The sequence below is a fragment of the Dromiciops gliroides genome, chromosome 3, assembly GCF_019393635.1.
Source record: "Dromiciops gliroides isolate mDroGli1 chromosome 3, mDroGli1.pri, whole genome shotgun sequence".
In the NCBI taxonomy this organism is placed as follows: domain Eukaryota; kingdom Metazoa; phylum Chordata; class Mammalia; order Microbiotheria; family Microbiotheriidae; genus Dromiciops; species Dromiciops gliroides.
In genome coordinates, this window is record NC_057863.1 from 272,480,059 (window position 1) to 272,497,942 (window position 17,884).

Here is a 17,884-nt window from a genome sequence, read left to right on the forward strand (position 1 = left end):
TCCTCATGCTTGAAGAGGATCAAAATGATATCACTGTGAGAATCAAGGTACAGTGTATATGACTATGGCTGATCAGACCAACACGACCTTGAAAGGCTCTACCACAGGTTGGCCTCAATTAACTAATGATACCTTAGCTGCCAAATCCATTGGTTTTTTTTCCCCTCAATCCACATTCTCCTTGACCTCTCTGAAGCCTCTCAAACTTTTGATCACTCTCTCCTCCTTGATGCTATCTTCCCTCTAAGATTTTAGGACACCTCTCTTTCTCTGTTCTCCTTCTACCTGGCTGATCCTTCTCTGTCTTTTTTGTTGTTAGATCCTATTCTAGATTATACTCTCTAACTTAAGTATCCCTCAGGGTTCTGCATCTCTCCTCTCCTCTCCTCTCCTCTCCTCTCCTCTCCTCTCCTCTCCTCTCCTCTCCTCTCCTCTCCTCTCCTCTCCTCTCCTCTTCCTCTCCTCTCCTCTCCTCTCCTCTCCTCTCCTCTCCTCTCCTCTCCTCTCCTCTCCTCTCCTCTCCTCTCCTCTCCTCTCCTCTCCTCTCCTCTCCTCTCCTCTCCTCTCCTCTCCTCTCCTCTCCTCTCCTCTCCTCTCCTCTCCTCTCCTCTCCTCTCCTCTCCTCTCCTCTCCTCTCCTCTCCTCTCCTCTCCTCTCCTCTCCTCTCCTCTCCTCTCCTCTCCTCTCCTCTCCTCTCCTCTCCTCTCCTCTCCTCTCCTCTCCTCTCCTCTCCTCTCCTCTCCTCTCCTCTCCTCTCCTCTCCTCTCCTCTCCTCTCCTCTCCTCTCCTCTCCTCTCCTCTCCTCTCCTCTCCTCTCCTCTCCTCTCCTCTCCTCTCCTCTCCTCTCCTCTCCTCTCCTCTCCTCTCCTCTCCTCTCCTCTCCTCTCCTCTCCTCTCCTCTCCTCTCCTCTCCTCTCCTCTCCTCTCCTCTCCTCTCCTCTCCTCTCCTCTCCTCTCCTCTCCTCTCCTCTCCTCTCCTCTCCTCTCCTCTCCTCTCCTCTCCTCTCCTCTCCTCTCCTCTCCTCTCCTCTCCTCTCCTCTCCTCTCCTCTCCTCTCCTCTCCTCTCCTCTCCTCTCCTCTCCTCTCCTCTCCTCTCCTCTCCTCTCCTCTCCTCTCCTCTCCTCTCCTCTCCTCTCCTCTCCTCTCCTCTCCTCTCCTCTCCTCTCCTCTCCTCTCCTCTCCTCTCCTCTCCTCTCCTCTCCTCTCCTCTCCTCTCCTCTCCTCTCCTCTCCTCTCCTCTCCTCTCCTCTCCTCTCCTCTCCTCTCCTCTCCTCTCCTCTCCTCTCCTCTCCTCTCCTCTCCTCTCCTCTCCTCTCCTCTCCTCTCCTCTCCTCTCCTCTCCTCTCCTCTCCTCTCCTCTCCTCTCCTCTCCTCTCCTCTCCTCTCCTCTCCTCTCCTCTCCTCTCCTCTCCTCTCCTCTCCTCTCCTCTCCTCTCCTCTCCTCTCCTCTCCTCTCCTCTCCTCTCCTCTCCTCTCCTCTCCTCTCCTCTCCTCTCCTCTCCTCTCCTCTCCTCTCCTCTCCTCTCCTCTCCTCTCCTCTCCTCTCCTCTCCTCTCCTCTCCTCAATACTTCCCTTGGTGATTCTCATTAGTTCTCATGAATCTCTATGCTGATGATTCTCAAATATACCCATCCTCCCCCAAACTCTGCTGACTTCCAATCTTGCATCTATCACTGTTTTTCAAACATCTCAAATTGAATTCCAGTAGACACCTTAAATTCAATATATCCAAAATGGAACTCATTCCCCTACCCTCAAACCTTCCCCACCTCCTAACTTCCTTATTACTGCTGAGGGAAACACCATCTTCCCAGTCCTTTAGGTTCATAAAATAGAAATCATTCTGGATTTTTCACTATCTTTTGCCAAAGCCTATTTATTTCCCCTTTGTGACATCTCTTGAATATGCTCCCTTCACTTCTTTGACACTGTCACCACTCTGGTGTAGACCTTCATTATCTCATTTATGCTTGTACTATTGCAATATCTTGCTGCTGGGTCTGTCTGCCTCAAGTCTCTCCCCCCACTCCAATCCATTCTCTATTCAGCCACTAAAATAATTTTCTTAAAGCACAGGCCTGATCATGTCTCCTTCTATTCTACAAACTCTTATGGCTTCCTATTGTCTCCAGGATGGAATAAAAAATGCTGTTTATTATTCAAATCACTTTATAACTTTTCTAGCTTTCTTATATCTTAATCCCTGAGATATACTCTTCGATCTAGTGATACTGGCCTTCATTTTGTTCCATGAATAAGATACTCCATCTCTTGGTTCCAGGAATTTTTCTCTGACTATCCCCCATGTCTGAAATTCTCTCCCTCATCTGCCCTGCCTACTGATCTCCATAGCTTCCTTTAAGTCCCAACTAAAATCCCACCTTTTACTGGAAGCCTTTCTCAACCCCTCTTAATTCTAGTGCTTCCCCTTTGACAATTATTTCCTATATATACTGTATATGGCTTGCTTTGTGTATGTTTGTCTAATTGTTTGCTCATCACCTCCATTAGATTGTAAGCTCTTTGAGGGTAGAGACTGTCTTTTGCTCTTTTTGTATCCACAGTGTTTAACAAAGTGCCAGGCACATAGTCGGTACACAATAAATGTTTATTGACTCATTGAAATACAAAAATTAAGATGAAATCTCTTTCTATATTGACACACCCTTTCCAGTAGCAGTGATAGTATTGATTTAATTATTGTTTCAGAACCAGAAGAGGGTAGGGGATACTGAAGACATGCATTTCTATGGAACAAAACAGTTGACAAGAAGATGACCAGGGAATAAAGTGAACCATGGAATGAGTCACGTGAGGTACTCAACAATCGATGCCCTAGAGGGTGCTAGAAGACATTACAAGGATTCAAGAAACAAGTGACAACCATGCTAAGGGAGAAAATAGATTTTAATTGTTTGAATCCTCAGAAATTCTATTTATGGGAGTTAATTATGTACATAAGGGGCATCCTAACACAGAAAAAAATCATTAAACTGTCTTACAGAGATGAGCTAGCAATTTGTATGTGTGATCAACCCACAAAACAATAATGTTCAAATTTCTAGAGGCATTTTCCAAAGTAAGAGAATCATTTATTTAGAATTGGGGGTCTTTAAAGGCACTAAAGGTCTTGAGTGACACTCCAAAATCTACTGCTTGTACCATATATAAGCTATATTCTTATGAGTGGGTTCTCCAGAAAAGCTAACTCAAAGGTATTTTGTGGGTCTATATCCACCCAGAACCTTAGCTTACAAGTCTTCACTGATGTGTTTACCTTTTCTAGTGACCCAGAGAGCAAAGGCATTTAATGGAATTGTGCAAAAAATTAAAAAAAAATATCATAGAATGTTCTACTCATAAGCCTGGGGCATATATTATCAGCAGTAAGGATGAACTCGATTAAACATCATGCATGGGGACATAGCTCTTGGGAACATGAAAGGGAAGGGCACATGAGTAGAGAGTCAACTCATACCTATGACACTTTAAAGTTACAAACATCTTCTGGGAATGATCTTATATTGTTCTCCGTAGACTTTCTGCTGGGTATTCCTCCTCTTCCTCTTTTTTTCTTTTTCTCCTTCTTTCTTCTTCTTCCTCTTCTTCTCTCCCCCCCATCCACCTCTCTCTCTCTCTCTCTCTCTCTCTCTCTCTCTCTCTCTCTCTCTCTCTCTCTCTCTCTCTCTCTCTCTCTCTCCTCTTTCCCCTCTCCCCTCTCAGGGCTCCTCTACTATATCTTATACATGTTACTCTGCTGGTCTCGTGGCTTTGTTTTCTGCCACCACAGTTTTCCTCTGGACTTCATATCTTCAGGGCCAACTAGCAACTATCTCAGCTTTTTGTCCACTAGGTTATAGTGACTAGAAATTTTATCACTGATAAAGGTAGGAAGACAGTTATTTTTCTTTTCTTTCTTGTTTTTGGTGTGGCAATGAGGGTTAAGTGACTTTCCCAGGGTCAAACAGCTAATAAGTGTCAAGTGTCTGAGGCTGTATTTGAACTCAGGTCCTCCTGAATCTAGGGCCAGTGTTTTATCCACTGTGTCACCTAGCTGCTCCTAAGGAAGACAGTTCTTTAGTCAGAGATCGGACAGAGTACCCCTACTCAAAGATTAATTTTTTCTTTTCAAATTCCTGTGTCTGTGACTATATCACAGTCATTTGTCCCAGACTACTCTGGCACTAAGGATTAGAAATTCCCAAAGCTCCTCTCTGACTTGCCACTCAAGGCAAGGACAAAAGCTAAAGTGAAAGGGTAAAGTCATTTTCCTATACTCACCTGGCCTGCATGCCTATCTTTATTCGTTCCCTTATATTTTAGCCAGTTAAAAATATCAGTCTTTCGATACATGTGTTAGTTATGGTTAAATACTGATGTTTTAATACCTGGTGATATAAAAAGTAACTAACTTAGATAATTAATATGGATAGTTTCTATACTTCTATTTTAACTTTTTAAAAAAATTGTAACAAATGGTTTAATTTCACTTTTATTTGCATACTAACATCACATTTACTCTTTTACCATAAGCTTTTGTTTCTTCAGTTTCTTTTGGGATATCTTTTTCTTTTCAGCAACCTCCTCTTCCGGTTTAGGAACAATTTGTTCCTTTTCAGTCAGTATCATCTCAATATGGCAAGGGGCACTCATGTATGGGTTGATTCGGCCATGAGCCCTGTAAGTACACCGTCACATTTTGGGGGCCTTGTTAACCTGGATATGCTCAACAACAAGAGAATCCATATCCAAACACTTCAGTTGAGCATTACTTTCTGCATTTTTAAGCATATGCAGCAAGAACTCGGCACTCTTTTTGGGCCAGCGACCCTGTGTCCAACCCCACTGCTTAGCCTGGGCACACCTGCCAACTCTACCATTGTATTGAAGGAAGGGAACACATTGTTTCTTCAATGTGACATCTTTCAAATACTTGGTAGCTTTTCAGATATGCGTGCCCTTAATAGGCTGTTTCATGGGTATTCTTGAAGTGGTCCCAAAGATTTGAACCCCTTGACTTGCATGATTTTGTGGGGTTCTCTGGATCAAAAGAGTACCTCATCATTTTAAAACAGAAGCTTTCAGGAGACTTGATGAAAACTCCTACTTCTTTTTAAATTTCAATCATTTATGTCTTAAATTCATCTTCCTTAGTTTATTACTCTGTTTCTACATATTAGATAAAGCAAAGGCTTGAACTTAATGATTATATGTGACATTAAATATTTGTATTCCCTTAGTAGAGATACATGATGCATATTTTTAGAGAAAAATGGCTCTCAAGAAGGTATAGACTTTTGCTTACTATTAATATTTTTGACTAATTATACTGTGAAAGATAATTGGATATTTGCTCAAGGCTTTTTAAAAAAATTGCTTGGTTAAAGAAATGACCGGTGTATTTCTCAAATTTTCAGATGAAACAAATTTAAGCTGCCACATGCTATCTGCCTTGCTTACCAGATACCAAGGATCATTATAAGATGAACTGTATAGCTAATTAGTCCAGCCTCTTTTACCTGCATCACTAGAGAGGAGATATCTTTCACTGATCCAGGACCTGGTGTTCACTATGCAGGGTGGGTCAGGCAGTGCTGAGGGTTTCCATTTGGCCCTGCCTACAAGAACCAGCATGCATTCATACAAGGAGCGACTTCAAAAGCTCATGGTGGGGCAGCTAGATGGCGCAGTGGATAGAGCACCGGCCCTGGAGTCAGGAGTACCTGAGTTCAAATCCGGCCTCAGACACTTAACACTCACTAGCTGTGTGACCCTGGGCAAGTCACTTAACCCCAATTGCCTCACTAAAAAAAAAAAAAGCTCATGGTGCATCTTTCTTTGTTGGCCTGCCTTCCAAACATTGCCACCCCTTCCTTACAAGCCTTTACCATAGAAACTGGTTTCCTAATGTATTACTTCATGGTCTACTGGTATGTTAGTAATGTGACTTCTGGTATCCAAGTGAGGAGGGGACTTTATGCTTTAGGCTTGGACAGAGCTAAAGAATTCCTAGTACCTTGCTTTTAGTTGTTGGGATCCGACTTTGGTAGCACTGGCAATTGATTATCTCCTTATCAACACCGTATTTCAGGAGTCTCACTCAAAGTTTCTCACATGAAAGGGCATCTTCACCCTCTATACTCCTAACATGGGAGTGAAGTCTAGTTTGTCTTACCACCCACCCCAGAGTATCTTTTTGGGTGGGCATACCTATGCAGATTCTGAATGAAGTGAGGTGTAGTGTCCATGACTATGAAGATAATGGTCCTGCTATACTTTGATCTGTTAAGATCCCATCTGGAGTACTGAGCTCATTGATAAGCCTGAAAACAAATAGTGTATGGTCACCAAGATGATGAAGCATCTCAAGGTCATACCATGGAAGGAATGATTGAAGGAACTAGATATAGGATCATATATCTAGAGCTGGAAGGAATCACAGAGGCCATTCACCCCCTGGCTCCCTAATTTTAGAGAGAAAGAAACTGAAATCTAGGGAAGTCAATGACTTTTCCAAGGGGGCACATATATAGTAAGTGACAAAGGGAAGATTTGAACCCTAGTCCTTTGACTCCAGTGTGAGTGCTCTATCCACCCTACCAAGCTGCCTCCATGGGGATGTTTAGCTTGGGGAAAAAAGAGGTCTGTAATTATTACCTTCAAGTATTACCTTTAAGTTACTAAAAATATTAAGTTTTAGTAGCTTAAAGCTGCATCATTAAGACTTTTGGGGCACTCTTATTTGAAGCACTTCCTGAGGAAGTGGTGTTAGATTTATTTTTATTGATCCTAGAGGGCAAAACTAGGAGCAATGGGTGGAATTGCAAAGAGTCAAATTTAGTTTTTTATAAGGAAGAGGAATTAGAGTTATCTAAAATAAAATGAGCTGCCTTTGATAATAGTGCTTCCCACATGAGAATCCTTCAAAGAAACCCTGAACTGTAGCTGTAACAGACATTTTACTTCTCTGATAGGTTGGGTTAGACAGCTTCCAAAGTTTCCTCAAACTCACCTGCTCTCTGAGACTGAGTTCCAGTTATGCATCCATAAGCAGACCTGGGTCATTTAAGATGGAAGCACTTATTTGGGGGATGACTGAGACTTGCTTCTGGGAGAAGACAGTCTATGATCCCCTACTACATGGGCAGGAACAGTCTCTTTCCATTGGTTCTATGTCAGAATTGACTTCATCTTTAAAGCTAGTATATGGCCACAGTCCTTCTTTCCATCCGCATCAATGAAAACCATAGATTGAGTTATGTGTGATCCATCCTACCAGCCTGTTAGGCCCTGTGGCCCTGAAAATTGGGTTTGGGATTGTTTTTTGTCCTTGGGTGCAGGTGGTAGAGTCCCTGGACCCAGGAATTCTAGCCACAGCAACCAACATTTGGAGGGGCTGGGACACAAATCCACTAGGAATTTTGGACTTGGAACTTGGTTGGATCACATTATATAGGAACCAAGTTAATCTATAAACCTAATCCTTCCTTCTTTCCTAGAGAATGAGGTGGTATAAAGTGAGATTATGTCCCCTAATTGTTGGGAGGGGGGTATATGTGTTTTTATTCTTGTAATGCCTTTCAAGTAAACATTCCTTTGTAAAAACTAATCTGATAGGGGCAGCTAGGTGGCGCAGTGGATAGAGCACTGGCCCTGGAGCCAGGAGTACCTGAGTTCAAATCCAGCCTTAGACACTTAACAGTTACTAGCTGTGTGACCCTGGGCAAGTCACTTAACCCCAATTGCCTCACTAAAAAACAAAACAAAACAAAAACAAAACAAAACAAAAACCAACTAATCTGATAAATTGTTTAAATGAATTTGGGGTATGAGAAATACCTCAAATTGGGGGAATAGTTATCAGTAGGGGCTTGGGCCAATGGCAGAAAGACTGACTACTTCCAACTCCCCTTAATAGTACTAGAGAACTCAGGGAGAAGGGACAAATGACCTTCAGTAATCACTGTTACACATAAAACATGATACTAAGTTATTTGTGGCATGTGAAGACTAGTTTTCTTGCTAGCCCATGAAACACGTCTTACACATTATCTTCTTGATACTTTTACTAACATTGTCAATAGCATCTCTCCAGACCCAGCTCAGATTTCTCCTGTCATCCTCTTCTTTCCCTCCCTTTTTGTTTCATTTGTAATGTCTAGTAACATCTCTTCTGTTTGCATTGAGCTGTTGATTTTCTTTTGTTTCTCTTTAAATAATTAAAAATTATTGCATTTTTCACATTTGAATGTCTTATAGGCATTAGTAAATTGTGCGTTTCCTGAGATTACAAGAATTTCCTCTATTTCTTTGTGTCCAATATAGTACACAGTGTTTTAAGTAAGGAAGTAAAGTATCTATACATTACATATAGAGTAACAGTGTAATGTAGTGATTGGAGGGCCAGCCTTAAAGTCAGGAAGACCTGGATTCCATTCCTGCCTCTGACACGTTCTAGATGTGGGATTATGGGTAATTCACTGGACTTCTCAGTGTCTCCAGGACACTTTGTGGCTATAAATAACAGAAAGCTGCTCACCTGCATTGGTAGAGGAAGTTTCTGCACCAGGAGTGCCTAACTGATGGAATCTCAAATTTGAACAATAACAAAGCCCAGACAGCAAGAGAAATAAATTGTGATAAAGTGCTGCAGAGGACTGGGGTAGTGGGAGAGGGCTGCACAGAGGAGGTGATGAGGCCCGACCTGGGTCTCAAGAGAAAATTAAGCAGAAGGCAGAGTGTCAGACTAGGATATAGGAACACAGAAACATGCTAGCAGAAATATGTTTTAAAATTCTAAAATATACTCAGTATTGTACAATGGATCACAGAGGGGGAAGGATGAAGCTGGAAATAGTTGTTATTCAGTTGTGTTTGACTTTGTGATGCCATTTGGGGATGTCTTGGCAAAGATACCAGAGCGGTTTGCCATCTCCTTTTCCAGGGTATTTTACAGATGAGGAAACTGAGACAAACAAGTGACTTGCCCAGGGTCACACATCTTGTACATATCAAGCCAGATTTGAATTCAGGAAGATGAGTCTTCCTGATTCCAGGCCTGGCACTCTATCTACTATGCTGCCTAACTGCCCTGCTGGCATTAGAGAAGAAGGCAGAAGGGAATTTTGCTTCAGATCTTACGGTAGTCTCAGAGGCAAAAGGTCATAAAAACCTTTATGCTTCTATCTCATTCTTCTAGAACAGTCAGTCTATGCTGTATTTATGTCTTCCCCAGGACTACATTAAGCACATTTTGTGTAAACATAGGGATGACTTTCCCCCTCCTCCCCCTTTTTCTACATGCCTTTCAAGGACTGTTTATTTTGCCTATTATTCCAGGGCTTCAAAGAGGTCCCTTCTCAGCACAGGAAGTGCCACAAATGACCCTTTTACATGAACTAAAACAGTGCTAGGGCGGCATGAGAGATTCCAGTTCCTAGTTAAGGGCCCACACAGCACAAGAACAGTCACCAACCAATAAATAACCTCTCCTTGCCCTCCTTCCTCTGCTCCCCTTTCCATCTGGAAAAGGAGCCTTTCATTGACATGAAAGAAGTTTTTAACACTTTCACCTTCATCATGTTCTGGGCTCCGTGGGAAAATGACAGGGGGACTATTTAGACTATGGAGAGAGTCTAGCAAACCTCATAGTGCATGGGAAGAAGTCGGAACTTCTGAGAGAGGTAATGGGAGCAGTGAATTGTAACTGTTTGCCATCCACTTAGATAAGATCTATTAATCTTTATGGAAATATATGCCCTCACATCAACATGGATTTGCTAGTGTGTAGTAGTAGAATCTGAATAATACATCATTTTAAAACTCAGGTGGTCAATTAGCTAATAAATGGATGAAACTGAAAGTAGGAAAGTATGTGATTCATACAAGTAGAGTCAATTTTCATTCCAATGAAAATTCACTCATTTGAATTTGGAGCAGAAGGGAGGCTGAAAAACATCTTTGCTTTATGAAGAAAGATCCTTTCAAGTAAACTGAGGGTGCAGACAAGACTTGGGGGTGGAAGCAAAAGAGCAAAAAATTTTTTCTTACTCAGGAGCACTGCTCAAATACAAATTACAAAGTATTCTAATCTATCCAGTGAAGTGTGAATTGAGGACCTTTGCTAGATGGCTAACACTTATTTGGGGCTCCTAAAGATAGTAACAAAGCTGTAGATCTTTTAAAAAAAACTTCCCTCAATTAATATGAACATTACCATAGAATATGACTGTAGAATTTTCATTTGGAAACTAGTGGCCTGGGCAGGACCATAAACACACAGGCAGCATTTGAGGTGAGGAGGGCATGCATTACAATACTTGGGGCAACCTATTCCCCCAGCTCTCCAGCTCACCCTCTCCCTTCCCGTCTTTTCTTCTCTTGCCCTATTCCCTAACATTAGGTGGAGGGAAGCTCTTAAGAGGAGTCATGGGATGGTTGTTGCTCTTGTTTGTCCTTCATTCTCAGAAGAGGACCATGACATTGGGAGTTGATATTATGACTTGCACTGAATTGAATTTAAGTGAGGAAGGGCTGTGCAGGGTTACCAACTTCACTCTCTTCTCCAGAGCCAAATGGATCCAATGGCAAGATATAGATCAGGACGACTGGAGATGGCCCCAGATATTATAGGCAATTGGGGTTAAGTGACTTGCCCAGGGTCATATAGTTAGTAAGTGTCTGAGGTCAGATTTGAACTCAGGTCCTCTCAATTTCTGGACCAGTGCTCTATCCATTGTATCACCCAGCTGCCCCATAGGATGGTAGATTTAGAAAGATCCTTGAGGCCAGTGGTGTCAAACTCAAACAGAAAATCCATATACAAAGACCCCAGAAAGTCCCATATTAAGTTTTAAAATGTAATGTTATAGGGGGTCAGCTAGGTGGCACAGTAGATAAGGAACCAGTCCTGGATTCAGGAGTATCTGAGTTCAGATCCAGCCTCAGGCACTTGACACTTACTAGCTGTGTGACCCTGGGCAAGTCACTTGGCCACCCATTGCCCCACAAAAAAATGTAATATTATGTATGTTTTATTGTATTTCTATTCATTTTGTTAAATGTTTCTCAATACATTTTTTTTAATGTATAAGGTTTTTTATTTTTTCCGTTACATGTAAAGATAGTTCTCAACTTTTGTTTATACAAGCTTTACCATTTCAGATTTTTCTCCCTCCCTCCCCTCCCTCCCCTCCCTCACCCTCCCCTAGACAGCAGGTAATCTGATATAGGTTATGTCTATATATCTCTATACATATAGATATAGATATATACACACACACATATATATATACACATAATAACATTAATCCTATTTCTGCATTAATCCTGTTACAAGAGAAAAAATCAGAGCAGTGATGCAAAACCTCAAAATAGAAAAAAAAAACAACAGCACCCAAAAAAAAGAAATAATATTGTTCAATCAGCATCTATACTCCACAGTTCTTTCTTTCTTTTTTTTCTTGGATTTGGAGATCCTCTTCTATCATGAGTTCCCTGGAACTCTTCTGTACCATTGCATTGGTGAGAAGAATATAGTCCATCACAGTAGGTCAACACTCAATGTTGATGATACTGTGTACAATGTTCTTCTGGTTCTGCTCATCTCACTCATCATCGGCTCACGTAAGACCCTCCAGGTTTCTCTGAACTCTTCCTGCTCATCATTTCTTACAGCACAATAGTATTCCATTGTATTCATATACCACAACTTGTCCAGCCATTCCCCAATTGATGGGCACCCCCTCAACTTCCAATTCCTTGCTACCACGTAAAGAGCAGCTATAAATATTTTTGTACATGTGGGTCCCTTTCCCCCTTCCATGATTTCTTTGGGCAAAAGACCTAAAAGTGTAATTGCTGGGTCAAAGGGTATGCACAGCTTTATCGCCCTTTGGGCATAATTCAAAATTGCTCTCCAGAATGGTTGGATCAGCTCACAGCTCCACCAACAATGCATTAGTGTTCCAATTTTCCCACAGCCTCTCTAACATTTATTATCTTCCTTTTTTGTCATTTTAGCCAATCTGATAGGTGTCAGGTGGTACCTCAGAGTTGTTTTAATTTGCATCTCTCTAATCATTAGAGATTTAGAGCATTTTTTCATATGGGAATAGATAGCTTTGGTTTCTTCATCAGAAAACTGCCTGTTCATATCCTTTGACCATTTCTCAATTGGGGAATGACTTGGATTCTTATAAATTTGATTTAATTCCCTATATATTTTAGAGATGAGGCCTTTATCAGAAGCACTGGCCTCAAAAATTGTTTCCCAGCTTTCTGCCTTCCTTCCAATTTTGGATGCATTGCTTCTGTTTGTACAAAAATTCTTTAATTTAATATAATCAAAATCATCCATTTTGCATTTTATAATATACTCTATCTCTTGTTTGGTCAAAAACTGTTTTCCTTTCCAAAGATCTGATAGGTACACTATTCCTTTCTCTCCTAATTTACCTATGGTATCACCTCTTATGTCTAAATCATGTATCCATTTTGACCTTATTTTAGTATAAGGTGTAAGATGTTGGTCTATGCCTAATTTCTGCCATACTATCTTCCAGTTTTCCCAGCAGTTTTTGTCAAATACTGAGTTCCTATCCCAGAAGCTGGAGTCTTTGGGTTTATCAAACACTACATTACTAGTGTCATTTACTACTGCATTTCCTGAGCCTAGCCTATTCCATTGATCTACCACTCTATTTTTTAGCCAGTACCAGATAGTTTTGATGACTGCCGCTTTATAGTAAAGCTCCAGGTTTGGTACCGCTAACCCACCTTCCTGTGAATTTTTTTTCATTATTTCCCTGGATATTCTTGATTTTTTGTTTTTCCAGATGAATTTTGTTATTATTTTTTCTAGCTGTATAAAATAATTTTTAGGTAGTCTGATTGGTATGGCACTGAATAAGTAAATTAATTTAGGCAGTATTGTCATTTTTACTATATTAGCTCTGCCTATCCATGAGCAATTGATATCTTTCCAATTATTTAGATCTGATTTGATTTGTGTGAAGAGTGTTTGGTAGTTGTGTTCATAGAGTTCCTGGGTTTGTCTTGGCAAGTAGACTCCCAAGTATTTTATATTATCTACCGTTACTTTAAATGGAATTTCTCTTTCTATCTCTTGCTGCTGGACTTTGTTGGTCATGTATAGAAATGCTGATGATTTCTGTGGATTTATTTTATATCCTGCTACTTTGCTAAAGTTGTTAATTGTTTCAAGTAATTTTTGACTTGATTCTCGAGGATTCCTTAAGTATACCATCATATCATCTGCAAAGAGTGATAGTTTTGTTTCCTCCTTGCCTATTCTAATTCCTTTAATTCCCTTCTCTTCTCTGATTGCTAAAGCTAACATTTCTAGGACAATATTAAATAATAGGAGTGATAATGGACATCCCTGTTTCACCCCTGATCTTATTGGGAAGGCCTCTAATTTATCTCCATTGCATATAATACTTGCTGATGGCTTTAGGTAGATACTGTTTATTATTCTAAGGAAAGCTCCCCCTATTCCTAAACTCTCTAGTGTTTTTATTAGGAATGGGTGCTGTACTTTGTCAAAAGCTTTCTCTGCACCTATTGAGATAATCATATGATTTTGGTTGGTTTTCTTATTGATGTGGTTGATTATGTTAATAGTTTTCCTAATGTTGAACCTGCCCTACATTCCTGGTATAAATCCCACCTGGTCATAGTGTATTATCCTGGTGATCACTTGCTGTAATCTCCTTGCTAATATCTTATTTAAGATTTTAGCATCAATATTCATTAGGGAAATTGGTCTATAATTTTCTTTCTCTGTTTTTGCTTTGCCTGGTTTTGGTATCACCACCATATTTGTGTCATAAAACGAATTTGGTAGAACTCCTTCTTCACCTATTTTTCCAAATAATTTGTATAATATTGGAATTAATTGTTCTTTAAATGTTTGGTAAAATTCACCTGTAAACCCATCTGGCCCTGGGGATTTTTTCTTAGGGAGTTCATTAATGGCTTGTTCAATTTCTTTTTCTAATATGGGTTTATTTAAGGATTTTATTTCCTCTTCAGTTAACCTGGGCAGTTTGTATTTTTGTAAATATTCATCCATTTCATTTAGATTGTCAAATTTATTGGCATACAGTTGGGCAAAATATTTCCTAATTATTGCTTTAATTTCCACTTCATTGGTGGTAACATCACCCTTTTCATTTTTGATACTGGTAATTTGGTTTTCTTCTTTCTTTTTTTTAATCAAATTAACCAATATTTTATCTATTTTATTGGTTTTTTCATAAAACCAGCTCTTAGTTTTATTGATTAATTCTATAGTTTTTTTACTTTCAATCTTATTAATTTCTCCTTTAATTTTCAGGATCTCTAATTTAGTGTCTAATTGGGGATTTCTAATTTGTTCTTTTTCTAGCTTTTTAAGTTGCATGCCCAATTCATTAATCTCCTCTTTCTCTTTTTTATTCATGTAAGCATTTAGAGCTATAAATTTTCCCCTAAGCACTGCTTTGGCTGCATCCCATAGATTTTGGTATGTTGTCTCATTATTGTCATTCTCTTGGATAAAGTTATTGATTGTTTCTATGATTTCTTGTTTGGCCCATTCATTCTTTAGAATGAAATTATTTAGTTTCCAATTGATTTTCATTCTACTTTTCCCTGGCTCTTTCTTACATGTAATTTTTATTGCATCATGATCTGAGAAGGATGCATTTACTATTTCTGCCTTTCTACATTTGACTATGATGTTTTTGTGCCCTAATACATGGTCAATTTTTGAAAATGTGCCATGTACTGCTGAGAAAAAGGTATATTCCTTTCTATCCCCATTCAATTTTCTCCAGACATCTATCATGTCTAACTTTTCTAGTAATCTATTCACCTCTTTCACTTCTTTCTTATTTATTTTTTGGCTAGATTTATCTAATTCTGAGAGGGGGAGATTCAGATCCCCCACTAGTAGAGTATTACTGTCTAATTCCTCTTGTAACTCATTTAACTTCTCCTCTAAGAACTTGGATGCTATACCACTTGGCGCATACATATTTAATATTGATATTACTTCATTATCTGCCGATCTGCCCTCCCTTTTTATCACCCCTTAATTCTTTTGTATCATCACATCAAAGACACTTTATATTTATACCCTCTATATAAAGTCCTTCTCTCTGCCCAAATACATTTACAGTTCTTAAGAGTTATGAGCATTATCTTCCTGTGTAGGGACATAAACAGTTTAACCTAATAGGGTAACTTTTTTTCCCCCTCTGTTTACCTTTTTAAACTTCTCTTTAGTCTTGTATGTTGAGATCAAATTTTCTATTCAGTTCTGGTCTTTTCACCAGGGAAGATTGAAAGTACCCAATGTCATTAAATGTCCATCTTTTCCCCTGAAAGAAAATGCACATTTTTGCTGGGTAATAGATTCTCGGCTGCAATCCAAGCTCCTTTGCCTTCCGGAATATCATATTCCAAGCCTTGCGGTCCTTTAATGTTGAAGCTGCCAGGTCCTGAGCAATCCTGACTGTAGCTCCATGATATTTAAATTGCTTCTTTCTGGCTGCTTGGAGTATTTTCTCCTTCACCTGATAATTCTGGAATTTGGCTACAATATTCCTTGGAGTTTTCCTTTTGGGGTCTCTTTCAGGAGGTGATCGGTGGATTCTTTCAATGATGATTTTATCCTCTGATTCTATGATATCAGGGCAGTTCTCCTTAATAATTTCCTGGAATATGGTGTCTAGATTCTTTTTCTGGTCATGGCTTTCAGGCAGTCCAATGATTCTCAAATTGTCTCTCCTCGATCTGTTTTCCAGATCAGTTGTCTTTCCAATGAGGTATTTCACATTTTCTTCTATTTTTTCATTTTTTTTATTCTGCTTGACTGATTCCTGGTGTCTCATGGATTCCTTATCTTCCAACTGTCCCACTTTAATTTTTAAGGTATTGTTTTCTTCAGTGAGATTATGCAGCTTTTTTTCCATTTGGCCAAATGAATTTTTTAAGGCTTTGTTTTCTTCAGCTTCCTTTTCCAAGCTGCTGATTCTTTTTTCATAGTTTTCTTGTTTTGCTTTCATTTCTCTCCCCATTTTTCCTTCTACCTCTTGCAATTGATTTTTAAAATCCTTTTTGAGCTCTTCCAGGAAGGCTTTTTGTTCTTGCAACCAATTCACCTTCCCTTGTGAGGCTTCAGATGTAGACAATTTGAGGCTATTGTCCTCATCTGAGTTTGTGTTGGCTTCTTCCCTATTGATACAGAAGCTCTCAATGGAGAGGGCTCTTTTTTGCTTCTTACTCATTATTGCAGCTTATTTATTTATTCTTTAAGTTGAGGTCTGCTCTGGGGGCACCAGGGTCCCTGTTTTGGGCTTCTTGTGCAGGTGTATAGGTGCTGTGTGACCGGGCTTTTACTCTGAGGCCTTTATGGTGTGTGGAGATCCCCCGCCCTGCACTTCCTGTCTGATTGTGCTCGGCCAGCCAGGCGCCAGACCCCAGCGTCTGCTCCCGCTGTTCGTGGCCCTCTCGGCCGGTGCAGGTAGGTTTTTCCACTGTCCTTCTTGGCCACCAGATTTTTGAACCAGGTTCCGGGAGCCTCAGTTGTTCGGCTGTGGCCCGCAGCTCCTGCTGACTTGCCCCGACCCCCTCGGCGCTGGGTTGCTGCCCTGCGCTGGGCCTCCCTTTTGCCCGAGTCAGACCGACCTTTTCCTGAAGTGTTCTAAATTATCTCTGGTTGGAGGACTGTGTCTCTCTGTCTCTTTGCAGGTTCTGTAGTTTCAGAATCCGTCCAGAGGCTTGATTTAATGTTCGTTTTGAAGGAACAGAAGGAGAGCTCAGGCAGCTTGCTGCTTCCTCTCTGCCATCTTGGCTCCGCCCCCAATCCTTCTCAATACATTTTAATTGGCTCAGACACCTCTACTTTAGGCCAATTCCCTCATTTTTACAGACAAGTTTCCATTTGATGTCCTTTTCATCTATATTGTTGTAGTTATTTTCTATATTTCCTAGTTATGCTTACTTCATTTTACATGAGTTCATGTATCTGATTCCTAATATTTGTTATTTCTTACAATACAGCCATATTTATTACATAACTTTCATAGACCAGAATTTGTTTAGCCATTGATGGTCATCTACTTTGCTTCCAGTCTTTTATTATTACAGAAATACTGCTATTAACATTTTGATTTCTATGAGGCCTTTCTCTTGTCACTGATATCCTTAGTGTATAGGCCTAGCAATGGAATTTCTGGACATTTTAGTCACTTTCTTCACATGATTCCAAAATGTTTTCCAAAATGGTTGTACCAATTCCCAGCTCCACAGACTGTGCCTATCTTTTACAACATAACATTGGACTGAATCCTTATCACCAAGGATGTGAGCTTTTTATTTTTATCATTAACTGTGCTCATGTGGTGAGGAGGGAAAATGCTTCAAGTCTGGGACCTATGGTCTTTCTCTCTCCCTGGGGATTACTATAATGAAAACTCTTGGAGAATTTTATACTGTTAGAATTCTGGTTTTATAAATAGCATTAATAATCTCTAATTTGATGTAGCTAGGTTATATCTTCCAGTCCATTCTAACACTGAATTGCTCCTAAAAATGAAGATCTTCTGTAACAAAATTCACAAATCACTCTCAATTTAACAGCCAATCTGTTGAAAAAGAGGACTTTTGGGGCAGCACATTTATGTATGGCAACAATCTATATTTAAGTAAAGAACTCTGACTTGCAACTCTGACTTGAGAGCTTACGTGTGTGTGTGTGTGTGTGTGTGTGTGTGTGGTAAAAATCTATAGTGTAGGGACAGCTAGATGGCACAGTGGATAGAGCACCAGCCCTGGAATCAGGAGTACCTGAGTTCAAATCCGGCCTCAGACAC

General features: G+C 40.2%; 1 pseudogene; it reads right to left on the reverse strand.

The window, feature by feature from the left end:
* Window positions 1-4,517: 4,517 nt before the first annotated feature.
* LOC122751317 lies at window positions 4,518-5,067 on the reverse strand (annotated as a pseudogene).
* Between the last annotated feature and the right edge of the window lie 12,817 nt (window positions 5,068-17,884).